This window comes from Silurus meridionalis, chromosome 13 (assembly GCF_014805685.1).
Source record: "Silurus meridionalis isolate SWU-2019-XX chromosome 13, ASM1480568v1, whole genome shotgun sequence".
Lineage (NCBI taxonomy): Eukaryota > Metazoa > Chordata > Actinopteri > Siluriformes > Siluridae > Silurus > Silurus meridionalis.
Window position 1 is genome coordinate 7,008,235 of NC_060896.1, and position 13,706 is coordinate 7,021,940.

General features: G+C 35.1%; 2 long non-coding RNA genes across 3 annotated transcripts; both read right to left on the reverse strand.

The window, feature by feature from the left end:
• Positions 1-3,621: 3,621 nt before the first annotated feature.
• Positions 3,622-4,425, reverse strand: LOC124395359. Its single transcript, XR_006927614.1, has 2 exons — positions 3,850-4,425; positions 3,622-3,739 (listed from the first exon to the last, which is right to left on the reverse strand). It is a non-coding gene; the product is annotated as an uncharacterized LOC124395359 (long non-coding RNA).
• A 3,437-nt stretch (positions 4,426-7,862) lies between these two features.
• LOC124395358 lies at positions 7,863-12,926 on the reverse strand. 2 transcript variants are annotated; one of them, XR_006927613.1, is made up of 4 exons: positions 12,697-12,926; positions 9,977-10,067; positions 9,836-9,889; positions 7,863-8,381 (listed from the first exon to the last, which is right to left on the reverse strand). It is a non-coding gene; the product is annotated as an uncharacterized LOC124395358 (long non-coding RNA). The 2 variants fall into 2 exon arrangements; XR_006927612.1 differs by lacking the exon at positions 12,697-12,926 and having other exon boundaries at positions 9,977-11,674.
• Between the last annotated feature and the right edge of the window lie 780 nt (positions 12,927-13,706).

Here is a 13,706-nt window from a genome sequence, read left to right on the forward strand (position 1 = left end):
GAAAATGTATCATTTTAAGGGAAAAATAAGTTGATTTTAAATTTCATGGCATCAACACTTCTCAAAAAAGTTGGGACAAGGCCATGTTTACCACTGTGTGGCATCCCCTCTTCTTTTTATAACAGTCTGCAAACGTACGGGGACTGAGAAGACAAGTTGCTCAAGTTTAGGAAAAGGAATGTTGTCCCATTCTTACAGGCTTCAACTGTCTTAGGTCTTCTTTGTCGCATCTTCCTCTTTATGATGCAGCAAATGTTTTCTATGGGTGAAAGATCTGGACTGCAGGATGGCCATTTCAGTACCCGGATCCTTCTTCTATGCAGCCATTATGTTGTAATTGATGCAGTATATGGTCTGGCATTGTCATGTTGAAAAATGCAAGGTCTTTCCCGAAAAAGACGATGTCTGGATGGGAGCATATGTTGTTCTAGAACTTGGATATACCTTTCAGCATTGATGGTGCTTTTCCAGATGTGTAAGCTGCCCATGCCACACGCACTCATGCAACCCCATACTATCAGAGATGCAGGCTTCTGAACTGAGCGCTGATAACAACTTGGGTTGTCCTTATCCTCTTTAGTCCGGATGACATGGCATCCCAGTTTTTCAAAAAGAACTTCAAATTTTGATTCGTCTGACCACAGAACAGTTTTCCACTTTGCCACAGTCTATTTTAAATCAGCCTTGGCTCAGAGAAAACGCCTGCGCTCCTGGATCATGTTTAGATATGGCTTCTTTTTTGACCTATAGAGTTTTAGCCGGCAACAGCGAATAGCAGGGTGGAATGTGTTCACAGATAATGTTTTCTGGAAGTATTCCTAAACCCATGTTGTGATTTCCATTACAGTAGTATTCCTGTATGTGATGCAGTGCCGTCTAAGGGCCCGAAGATCACAGGCATCCAGTATGGTTTTCCGGCCTTGACCCTTACGCATAGAGATTGTTCCAGATTCTCTGAATCTTTGGATGATATGATGCACTGTAGATGATGATAACTTTAAACTCTTTGCAATTTTTTCTTTGAGAAACTCCTTTCTGATATTACTCCACTATTTTTCGCCGCAGCATTGGGGGAATTGGTGATCCTCTGCCCATCTTGACTTCTGAGAGACACTGCCACTCTGAGAGGCTCTTTTTATACCCAATCATGTTGCCCATTGACCTAATAAGTTGCAAATTTGTCCTTCAGGTGTTCCTTATATGTACATTTAACTTTTCTGGCCGCTTATTCCTACCTGTCCCAACTTTTTTGGAATGTGTAGCTCTCATGAAATCCAAAATGAGCCAATATTTGGCATGACATTTCAAAATGTCTCACTTTCAACATTTGATATGTTATCTATATTCTATTGTGAATATTACTATATACTTTTCGATACTATATATATATATATATATATATATATATATATATATATATATATATATATATATATATATATATGCTCATTAGAAACAAATTCGTGTCTACGATCTGAAGTGAGATGAAATCTACACCCTCCAGGGTTTAGAGGTTTCCTGTTTAACCTATGTGAGAGGAATGGGCACCTTGGCCTTTCTAAAAGACTATACAGTAGGGGTCACCAACATGGTGCCCGCGGACACCAGGTCGCTTGCAAGGACCACATGAGTCACCCAGGGGCCTTTTCTAAAGAATAGCTGTTTCCTATCTTGTTAAATCATTGTTGATAATTATTGTGAGAACATGATCAGTGTCTTCAAATAGATCAGGGGTGTCAAACTCAGTAGAACTACAAACTACAAATCCGTGCCGATGTACAATTATATCCGGGGAGGTGATTTTATATAGATCTATTATTATTGTTATTAATGGTCCGGCGATGTGAAGCGCTGGTAACACAAACTACAGATCCCATAATGCAGCGCTTCAGCTGCCTTACCGAACACTAGACCACCTGGGAACATTCCAGCGTCAATCAAGTCGAGCTTCTGTTGATGTATTTAACCCTTTTTGTAAAGTTATTGTGAAACAGCGCCCCACAGTGGTGAAGAGAAAATTTGATTCTGAAAACAGAGCCTTTCAAAACCAATGAGATTCTGAGTAGATGTTTACTGACACTGCCGGTAAACACGTGTGTCTTATATGTGGAGCGAATGTGGCTGTAATTAAGGAATGAAGAAGGTGTAAGACGTCTGGTGTTTGACAGGATATATTTATATGGAGAGCAAAATATTTTAAGGTATTCAAAGTTTAAGATTATTTTTTATAAAATGGCATAAGACAGGGGTGTCAAACTCAATTTACCCTTAATTATATGTTATTATTAATAATTAATGATATTCATTTATGTCAGGGGTGTCAAACTCAATTGCACAGGGGGGCAAAACTCAAAGCACACTTTAGGTCGCGGGTAAAACATTTATTTAACACACTAAAACAATGTTTTTTGAACATAAATATGAATAAAAAAAAAAGACAGGAATATTATTCCAGAATAAATAAACTTAAACTTTAAATAACTTAAAATCTTTTGCTCTCCATTAATATATCTCGTGTCGAAATTATAGAAGTTAGAAATATGAACATGTTGCGAAAAAACCCTAAAAAAAAAAAAGGGCTTTTAAATAAACATTTAGATTTCTTTGCTCTTATGCAATTTTATAAAAAAAATAAACAAACTTTAAATTACTTAAAATATTTTGCTCTCCATAAAAATATCTCCTGTCAAACACCAGACGTCTCACAGCTTCATCATGCAGCTCTTCAGAAACTTCTCCCTCAGTAAATAAGCGGCTAATGTGACTCTGATTTCTCCTCTGTTTTCACACCAGCTTCACTTTGTGAATTTGCTCTGGTGAAAAACGTCTGCTGAAATGTCAGATTCTTCTTTAACTCTTCTACTTTCAATTCAGTTCCTTAATTACAGCCACATTCGCTCCACAAATAAGACACAAGTGTTTACAGGTGTTGTGCCTAATTCAGACCCCCGGTCTGAAATCAACCCCCCTTCGCGTGCACGCGGACAGTACCGTCGTGTTTCCTGTAGATGGCACTAAAAACACGGAAGATTGAGTCAAATGTTTTTCTGATCCTCACGCTAAAAGATCAATTTGTAGAAAACGTATACAGCTTCCTGTAAATGGCAGAATAAACTCAGGAATGTAATCATTTGCTTTTAAAACCACCTGCGTGAATTCTAACCGCGTATTTATTTTGCGTGAATACCTAGACTCACTAAAATTACTCGGATACACGAGTAAAAAAAAATATTTAAAAAGTTAATTTCATTTTATTAACATGGACATAACCTGACCCCCACCTTGCTGTGATACACCTACACAATTAATAATGTATGTGTAAAATATTACATTCAATCTAACAACATGTACAGCTGTATTATTTAGGGGGATATTATTTAGGCAAGCTGAATGTAAACCCCCTGCCTGAATTCTACCCCCCGCCCCTCTATTTTTTTTCCCCTCATACTCAGAGTTACCAAACTTTCTGTGATAAACCTACACAAGTAATAATACTTAATGCACAAAGTTTTGTTCGATTTATACAGACAGCTCTATTTTTCAAAATGTCCAAATATCTCGAGCTCATGCATGTAAACTTACAAAACCATACAAAATAAAAATCCACTAATAGAAGAGGTGTATAAAAAGTGTTACTCCTTTATTTCTACTTTTGACCAGCATGACACAAAAAGTGCACTTGTGATGTCGCCTGGATACATGATTGGTGGTACCACCGATTGCAGCAGTCACAGGCAATCTGAAATGTAGAGAAGACATCATTTTCTTCAAGGCACTAGACAGACACTGTAACCAATTATTAAATTGTGATAATAGTGAATAATCTTGCCCATAGAAAACAGTAAATACCCAGTTATTATCACCACTTTTCTTCCCACAGACATGGCACAGCTGGCTCAGGTCATCTAAAATAACCAATTTAAGTGAGAAGATTATATGATTTGCATTGAATGTACAGTCAGTGAATGTACATTCAAAATGTACATTGCAAAAGAAAATATATCCTATTTCAACCAAACGTACAGGTAAATTTCTGCCAAACAAGCAGGTAGTCAAATGAGTTGGTGAGGATGATGGCAGATATGTGTGGTGATTAAGAATGATGTGCAGTTAATGACTAGGGAAGAAATGTAGAGTGTAGAAGAGGCAGGCATTCTTACTGCTGAACAGTTGTGCTCCTTTTTTTTTTTTTAAAGGCTGCTATGATTTTTTCAGGATTCATTTAAGAATGTAAAAAAAAAACAGCATTCATCTAAAATGGAAATCTTTTCTGAAATTATAGGCCTTTACAATCACTTTTTATTTAATTAACACGTCCTTGCTGAAAAAAAAGTAGGCTTTATTTTCAAAACAAAAAAAAAACATTCAGCACTGACCCAAACGTGTAGCGTATTTTCTTAAAAAAAAAAAAAATAAATAAAAATAATAAAATGTTATATATATATATATATATATATATATATATATATATATATATATATATACATATATATACATATATAATCAGCACAACTGTTTCCACCATTGATAATAAATTAGAATATTAGAATTAATTCTAAAGGTTTGTGTGAAATAGAGGGGCGGGGGGTAGAATTCAGGCAAGGGGTTTACAATCAGCTTGCCTAATTAATACCTCCCTAAATAATACAGCTGTCCACGTTATTAGATTAAATGTAGTATTTTACACATACATTATTAATTGTGTGGGTGTATCACAGCAAGGTGGGGGGTCTGGTTATGTCCATGTTAATAAAATGAAATTAACTATTTAAACTTGTGTATCCGAGTAATTTTAGTGAGTCTAGGTATTCACGCAAAATAAATACGCGGTTAGAATTCACGTGTAGGTGTTTTTAAAAGCAAATAATTACATTCCTGAGTTTATTCTGCCATCTACAGGAAGCTGTATACGTTTTCTCCAAATTTATTTTTTGGCGTTAGGATCAGGAAAACATTTGACCCAACCTTCCGTGTTTTTAGTGCCATCTACAGGAAATACGACGGTACTGTCCGCGTGCACGCGAAGGGGGGGTTGATTTCAGACCGGAGGTCTAAATTAGGCACAACACCTGTTGTGTCAGTAAACATCTACTCAGAATCCCATTGGTTTTGAAACGCTCCGTTTTCAGAATCAATTTTTCTCTTCACCACTGTGGGGCGCTGTTTCACAATAACTTAACAATAGGGTTAAATACATCAACAGAAGCTCGACTTGATTGACGCTGGAATGTTCCCATGTAGTCTAGCGTTCGGTAAGGCAGCTGAAGCGCTGCATTATGGGATCTGTAGTTTGTGTTATCAGCGCTTCATATCGCTGGGTTATTAATAACAATAATAATAGATCTATATAAAATCATCTCGCTTGATATAATTGTACGTCGGGCCGGATTTGGCCCGCGGGCCTGAGTTTGACACCCCTGGCATATGAGCAAAGAAATCTGATTGTTATGATTTGTTGTTATTTTAATGTTTACTTAAAAGCACAATTATTTTTTTTTTTCAGGGGGTTTATTTGCAGCATGTTCATATTTCTTATTTGTAATTTTGACAGGAGATATTTTTATGGAGAGCAAAATATTTTAAATTATTTAAAGTTTAAGTTTATTTATTCTGGAATAATATTCCAGTTTTTTTTTTTATTCATATTTATGTTTAAAAAAACATTGTTTTAATGTGTTAAATAAATGTTTATTCTGTTCAGCCTGCGACCTTGCTTTGAGTTTTGGCCCAATGTGCAATTGAGTTAAACATAGATAAATATCATTAATTATTAATAATAACATAATTAAAGGTAAATTGAGCAAGTTTGTTATTTCAAACTGGTAGTACTTCACGTTAATCGGAACCCAAGAAGTAGCTCTCAGTGTCAAAAAGGTTGATGACCCCTGCTGTAGATTATGTATCTCTTGTAACAGTGAAGTAAAATGTTTGTTAGAATACTGTTAGACATGTGACAATCCAGTGCCGTGTACTGATATCAAGGCTGATACAAATGCAGGATTTGCTGTTAAATCAGATTAATATTTGTCTGATCCACAGACTATTTTATGATTTTCTGCTTGAACACAGGATACAGCTTGTCACATGAACCCACCATTATACCTCCGATGTTACACATTACAGAGGCTTGCAGAGTCGACACAGTCACCAATATGATGTCGGAATCCAATTAGTATGAGGTGTTTGCCAATCCCCAGGGCTCTGATATCAATATCATTGCAAATGGAAAAATTTGGATCAGTACATATGCTTACATAAATATCACATGCTGTACATATGCTACATATTTATCTGCACTATTTCATTTGCTACTTTTTGCACTTCTGGTAGATGCCAAACTGCATTTCGTTGCTGTGTACCTGTACTATGCAATGACGATCGATCGATCGATCGATCTATCTATCTAGATGTGAGGTCCAGTTAACAGCTAAAACAGGTAGAAGTAATAACTACTTTTTACTTAAGTACATGTCAGAGCCAAGACTTCTTTACTTTCACTTGAGTAAAAAAGTATAACTTTTTTGTTTTACTTAAGTAAAGGATGTGTGTACTTTTGCCACCTCTCACTAATACTCTAACGCATTACATTTTAAATGGAGGAGGTGGAGCTGGAGGTAGCAGAGTTGAAGATGTTGAGGTTTTTTCGTTGGGAGTGACGACGATGGACAGGATTAGAAACGAGTTTATTAGAGGGACAGCACATGTAGGACATTAAAGGGACAAGGTGAGGGAGGTGTGTTTGAGATGGTTTGGACATGTGCAGAGGAGGGACATGGGGTATATCAGTAGGAGAATGCTGAGGATGGAGCCACCAGGAAGGAGGAAAAGAGTAAGGCCAAGGAGAAGGTTTATGGATGTGGTGAGGGAAGACATGCAGGTAGTTGGGTTGAAAGAGGCAGATGTAGAGGACAGGGGCGTATAGAGACGGATGATCCGCTGTGGTGACCCCTAATGGGTCACTGTGGGCGTGTTTCTGTTTATTCAGGTCTGTGCGGCAGTAATGGTGAGTCGAGGCAAGAGCAAGACGAGTTTCTCAAAGTGGAAATATGCTCATTATTTCACTTTAGTTGCGCATAAAGACAAAAACTTTTTGGTCAAATGTTTTTCTGGTTCGAAGCTCGTATCTACTGCGATAAACAGCAACTCCAATCTGTCGAAGCTCCTAAGCACCTTCTGTTGTTTCAAATAAATAAGCACACATTTGTTATTAAAAATATTTGTTTGTTAAAAATAAAGGTTAGTTTAGTAGCCACAGTGGCATTTCTGTTATCTCTTAGCATTATAAAAAAATAAAAACGTTGTATTGCGAGGAAAAATGCTGTTTTTTTTGTTTGTTCGTTTGTTTTTACTTTTTTATGGAATAAACAACAGCAGATTTTGCACTTTGAATACACACAGCTTACTTTACATAAGTTGGTGACATGCAACTCTTAATTTGTGGTTAGCTTGAAAATTGCTCATAGATTTCATTTGTAAACAGCTTTTATACTTTTAATGTTGTTTTTTTTACTACATATCATTTTATGGTCATCAATAATAGCAGTTTTTTGGTGATGAGTTTCTCCAAATTGATTCTGAATAATTCAGATTGCTTTCATTTATTTATTTCAAAATGTTTTGTGTTATGTTGTACATTGTTGATAGTTTTCATACCTGAGCTGTGAAAGGAACATTTGTAAGGACTCAACACAACAGCTTTTAAGAAGCAGAAGCCACTTTAGTTTTTTGTTCTGAATATATTATTCAGCTTGTTTTGTTATTTATTTCAGTGCTGGTCTGACTTAAATAAAATAGTGTTTAAAAATGACTTTGTGTTTAAGTCAGTTTTGTGTTTGTAGACCATAACGCATAAAAGGGCATTAATGGGAACATTAAAGAACGTTCTTTAAAAAATTAACTAAAAAGTTACTTTAAACAGTAATGCATTACTTTTTGGTGTAAGTAATCAACAAAGTAATTGAATGAAGTAACTAGTAAGTGTAACTAGTTACCATTTCTTAGTAAACACTGGTAAAAAATACATTATACATTATACCTCCAACCAAATGATCCATGACCCGCCATCCACATACAATTATACCCACACAGGATATATTTTTGTATTGAAACATAAAAATATAATAATCGATGTCCTGCATGTATGGACGCCAGAGAGTTTGGGAGGTTTTGGTTGTTTAATAAGCAAGTTCTTCCTGTCCTTGTAGAAAATCGCATATTTTCTTTTGTCTATATCTATCAAGCCCTTGCATTAGGAACAAAATGACCTTGAGGACTTTGATAGTTCTTTAAACATCACTGGAACATGGTGCAGTCCAAACTGCATGAACTCCATGAGAAAAAGTCATCTTAAGCATTTTGCACATCGACCTGACAATCAGCACCTAGAGTAAAGAGCAGATAGCATGTAAACATGAAATAAAATACACCACACACCTGCCCAGAACAGTTATTATTATTATTACTATTACTATTATTATGTATTATTACACATTTTAAATGACGATATGTTTTTCACACGCAACATCAAATCACAAATAAAAAACCTGTGAAAGTGCATATCTACATGTTAGGTCCTGGAAATTAACGTGATTTTATCTAATAAATAAAACCGGTCGTAAAATACATACTATATTTGTATATTTTATATGTGTGGAAAAAAAATAAAAGAATCATGTAAAAAGAAAATCTATATATCTACCGTAATTTCCGGACTATAAAGCGCACCCATATATAAGCCGAAACTGAATTTTACAAATATTTTTATTTTTAACATAAAAAAGCCGTACCTGTTTATAAGCCATCTACACTAATTAACTTTACACAGGCTTTAACGAAAGACACGTTACACACGGTTTAACAGTTAAAATATGTTGCGCTTCCTTTAGGAGCATAGCGGTATTCTGGGAATAGACTGCCACTGCATTTTGCCGGTATTACTGCGTGTGTATAAGACTGAGGAATATGTCCTTATTATTTTCTGATGCTCATTTCTAAGTTTCTTTGACTAACCCACAAATAAAAAACGTTTTTTCTCCCGATGTCGTGCAGCTCAGAACACAGGTGAGGTGCGTTTTTTCGTTTTAGTTCGGAAATTTCATTGGTCTAATGTTATGGGGTTCAGTTTTTTGGCTTTAAGTTTGTGAACCCAGGAAAAATCCATATATTAGCCGCTTCGTTGTTTAAGCTGCGGGGTTCAAAACGTGGGAAAAAGTAGCGGCTTATGGTCCGAAAAATACGGTATATAAAATCAATAAATTGAGATCACATAAATTGTAATTATAATTAAGCTTCTGATATAAATATCAGCTGTGAAAATACACAAATCATTAAAAAAAAGTCAAGTCAAAAACAAACATGAAAATATAATGACTCACATGAAAAAATAAAGTGTATTATATTTGGAAAGTGAAAAAACAAAGACTTGTGAAATAAATCGCCTTAAAAAACATGTACCATGTGTAAAATGTCTCATAAAACATAACGTCTGAAACTATGAAAAACCATATGTGTAAAATTCACACGTGGAGTTCATGTGATTAAATGAAAGTTTAATAAAGATATTTATCCTTGATAAAGTAACTAAAGTACTGTAACTATCATGTTAAATGTATAACGTAAGTCGTCACTGAATAGATTAATAATATCTGATGTATAAAAACCAGAAAAAAAACCCATGTTATTTACAATACAATTAAACCAAAATGTTTTTTCCAATGTTGTGATCAGGAATAAATGTTTGTGGGATTAAAAATGTCCAAGTTTCCACCTCCACCACATTAGTCTTCTCCACTATATTTGTGTGCACAGTCTCTGTATGAAGTTTCTTTTTCTGTACCTGTTTTATATGTGCATGTCCTGTTAGTCTCCTCACTGTCTGCAGTCGTCTCCGCTGTTGAACCACACACAATTCATGTATTGCAGTTACTAACAAAAAGGTCATCAGCAATCAGAGGAAATAAAGTGGACATTCACTGACCTCTTTTTAAGCGCCTTCGAGCCAGCTGGATTTGGTTGTTAGGAATCTGGACCCAGTCTCGTGGACCAGGAAGTTTCTCGATTCAGAGAAACTGGTAAAGGTACACTGATTAATATTTGTGTTGTATTTTGTGTTACAAATAAATTTGGGAGCTGCTTTAATAACATGGAGGTTCTAGTGAGGGCAAAGGGGAGGAAGCCGCCAACTGTTGGCCAGTTGGGAACAACTAATCATTAATTATCATTTACATTACAAACTCCAGGACCAAATGAGTTAATGGATGTATCAATATTTTGCATGTTTTATTAAATCTGCTGGACTAATGTGGATAAATGCCTTTGGTCACTGTGTAATCTGGAGGGCGGGGCTTAGTGTATAAGGGATTGGATGGGAGGTGGAGTCAAAAAGAGCACAATTCTTTTCAGTGGTTTTATATTTTGTTTTTAACAATTTTTAACCAGGTTGAATAACAATTGTTTTAATATCTCTCTTGTACAAGATTGTATATTTTCTGCAATAAAGTATTAAATAAAATTTTATAAAATTCCAGATAAATTGATTATAAGCAATTTAGCTACTGATGGAATTTTGTTCAACTATGCACATCATTAGGCAAGTCGAGGTTTATTTTACTCATTTGCATTCCTGTAATATTTATTGTACTGAAGAAAAAAAATAATAAAAATAAAACTTTTGAATCTGATTGGTCAAAAGCTGTTAATTAGTTTTCTCCAAGAATATTACAGCATTATAGCATTACAGTATCATTTCTGTAGTAATAAATGGTTTAGAGTATGTAAGAAAAAATAATGAGGACAACGAAGATCGTAATGAAGAAGTTTATAACAGCGTAGCAGTGACAAAATACATAAAGCACTTTGGGTTCATCAGAGTCAGAAAGAACCCAGAGCAAACTCTGCCCAGATATTTTATATTGTTCTTCCCTTTAAAGTATAGACCGGAGTTTTCCTTTAAATGTAAATTAAATGTAGGACATGCATAAGGGAACAGCTGGCTGGGTGATCGAGACGGAGGTCACTGTTGTTTACACCTTTGCTGGTGCCGGCCCCCCAGCGGGTCAGGATAGGTTATTGTTTAAATGATAATCATGGTCTCAGGCATCTTTTGGTTAAAGATGGTCCTTGATGGCTTGCTGTCTCTCCCAGACTGATTCAATTGAGACTATGATTAGGATTGATTCAACTGAAATTCTATGTCAAACTACATAACTACTTTTTATCAATTTTAAGCCATTTTGCAGATGAGCTGAATTTGATATATAGTGTGGGGTGGAATCAGGTTCGAGGCAGTCTGTAATTCTTACAAGTATGAAATGCAATTTGGTAATAAACACAGTACTAGTTGGTACATTGATGTGGTATCAATCTATCTATCTATCTATCTATCTATCTATCTATCTATCTATCTATCTATCTATCTATCTATCTATATTCATATTTTTATATGTAATTATTTATATTAATTCAGTAATAATTTTAACAAATATGAAAAAGAATAAGCCCATTTTATCCAACTCTAATGGTTCTCAACTTTTTTTTTTTTTACAGTATATTTAGATACGTTGCCATTAATAGCTGAAAATATAGATATAATTTAAAGATTGCAATAGATAACATCTAAATACAGCTGGAAAAGGAAGAGTTTATATATACAGTACAGACCAAAAGTTTGGACACACCTTCTCATTCAAAGAGTTTTCTTTATTTTCATGACTATGAAAATTGTAGAGTCACACTGAAGGCATCAAGGGCTATTTGACCAAGAAGGAGAGTGATGGGGTGCTGCGCCAGATGACCTGGCCTCCACAGTCACCGGACCTGAACCCAATCGAGATGGTTTAGGGGTGAGCTGGACCGCAGAGTGAAGGCAAAAGGGCCAACAAGTGCCAAGCATCTCTCGGGGAACTCCTTCAAGACTGTTGGAAGACCATTTCAGGTGACTACCTCTTGAAGCTCATCAAGAGAATGCCAAGAGTGTGCAAAGCAGTAATCAAAGCAAAAGGTGGCTACTTTGAAGAACCTAGAATATGACATTTTTCAGTTGTTTCACACTTTTTTGTTATGTATATAATTCCACATGTGTTAATTCATAGTTTTGATGCCTTCAGTGTGAATCTACAATTTTCATAGTCATGAAAATAAAGAAAACTCTTTGAATGAGAAGGTGTGTCCAAACTTTTGGTCTGTACTGTATATATTTGTTAAGATGTATGTGCATAGATGCACCATCTTGGCAACATCTATTATCTAATCTTCAACCTTGATCAGAAGATGGGTAGACAAAACACACAACAGTTTGTGCTATATAAATATAATTAGATTGATCAACATTTTTATTGAGGTGATTTTTTACATTATTTTTTTAATAGTAGGCTGATAATTCCTTCGGGTGATATATTTTGTGCTTTTAGTTTAAATAATTATTTGATTCATTGATTTGTTGGTTGGTTAGTTATTTGGTTGATTAAATCATTAATTTATTCGCTCATTCATACTCCAAATTTTCTATCTCACCCTCGGTTTAAGTGATGAAAAACAAAACAAAAGCAAACAGTGCACTACATTATTGAATCTAGTCGGCGCGCTCCCAGATCCTCGTGCCCGCGCATTTAAAATCCATCCTGTAGGACACACACACACACACACACACACTTTGAGGGGTTATTTGTACATTTCCCCTTTAATTGTGCAGCTACTTACCGGTTAAATAAATAAATAAATAAATAAATAAATAAATAAATAAATAAAAGGCGACTCGTGGCGTGTTCCGCTGTTGACCGGGTAACTTTCACGACACGCTCGGCAAGGTTTAGCCGCGAGGACGAGAAATATACTCTTCGAAGCCCGGGTTCAGGGGCACACGAGTCGAGCCGGAGAGGGATAACGGTAAACAATCCGGAGCACAAAGGGTCCTAATATGGCGCTTTGGCGCCGTGACGTCCCCTTTAAGGGCGTCTGAAGTGTGGCGACGGAAAGTAAAAAAAACGCCATGTACCTTTAATTGGGTCTTTTGTCCATTATTCATTAGGTTCAGGCAGAGGTTGAGTGAACAATCATGACAACAATAATTAAATTTTCTTTATATATATATATATATATATATATATATATATATATATATATATATATATATATATATATAAATTCCAGTAATATTGTATAAAAAAATCCCAGAGATCACTCTTATGGTTTATACATATATAATTAGGAACATAATTAATTGCTATACATAAGAATTATTAATTTGCCAATTATATTTTTATTTTACATAAAAAAAAGATTTTACATAGATGTAACATGACAAAGAGAGCTTGGTTTATTATTTTGCTTATTATAAATACGTAGTTTGTAATGCTTATTCTGGGAGACGTATTCTTCAACAATTGAATATAATTAAAGAATCGTCTCCCAGAATAAGCATTACAAACTACATATTTATAATAAGCAAAATAATAAACCAAGCTCTCTTTGTCATGTTACATCTATTAGTGATATTAATATTGTAATGTTCTATATTTGTGTCATATACGATTTCTGGATCGTTCGACACTGATGGTTGAAAGATCTGCACTTCCCAAACCCTCCCCGTTGCTCTGATAGACAATCTCATCTGGATGGATTGGGTCTTTTGATTATTTTTCTATACCTTACACAACACACACACACACACACACACACACACACACACACACACACACACACACACACAC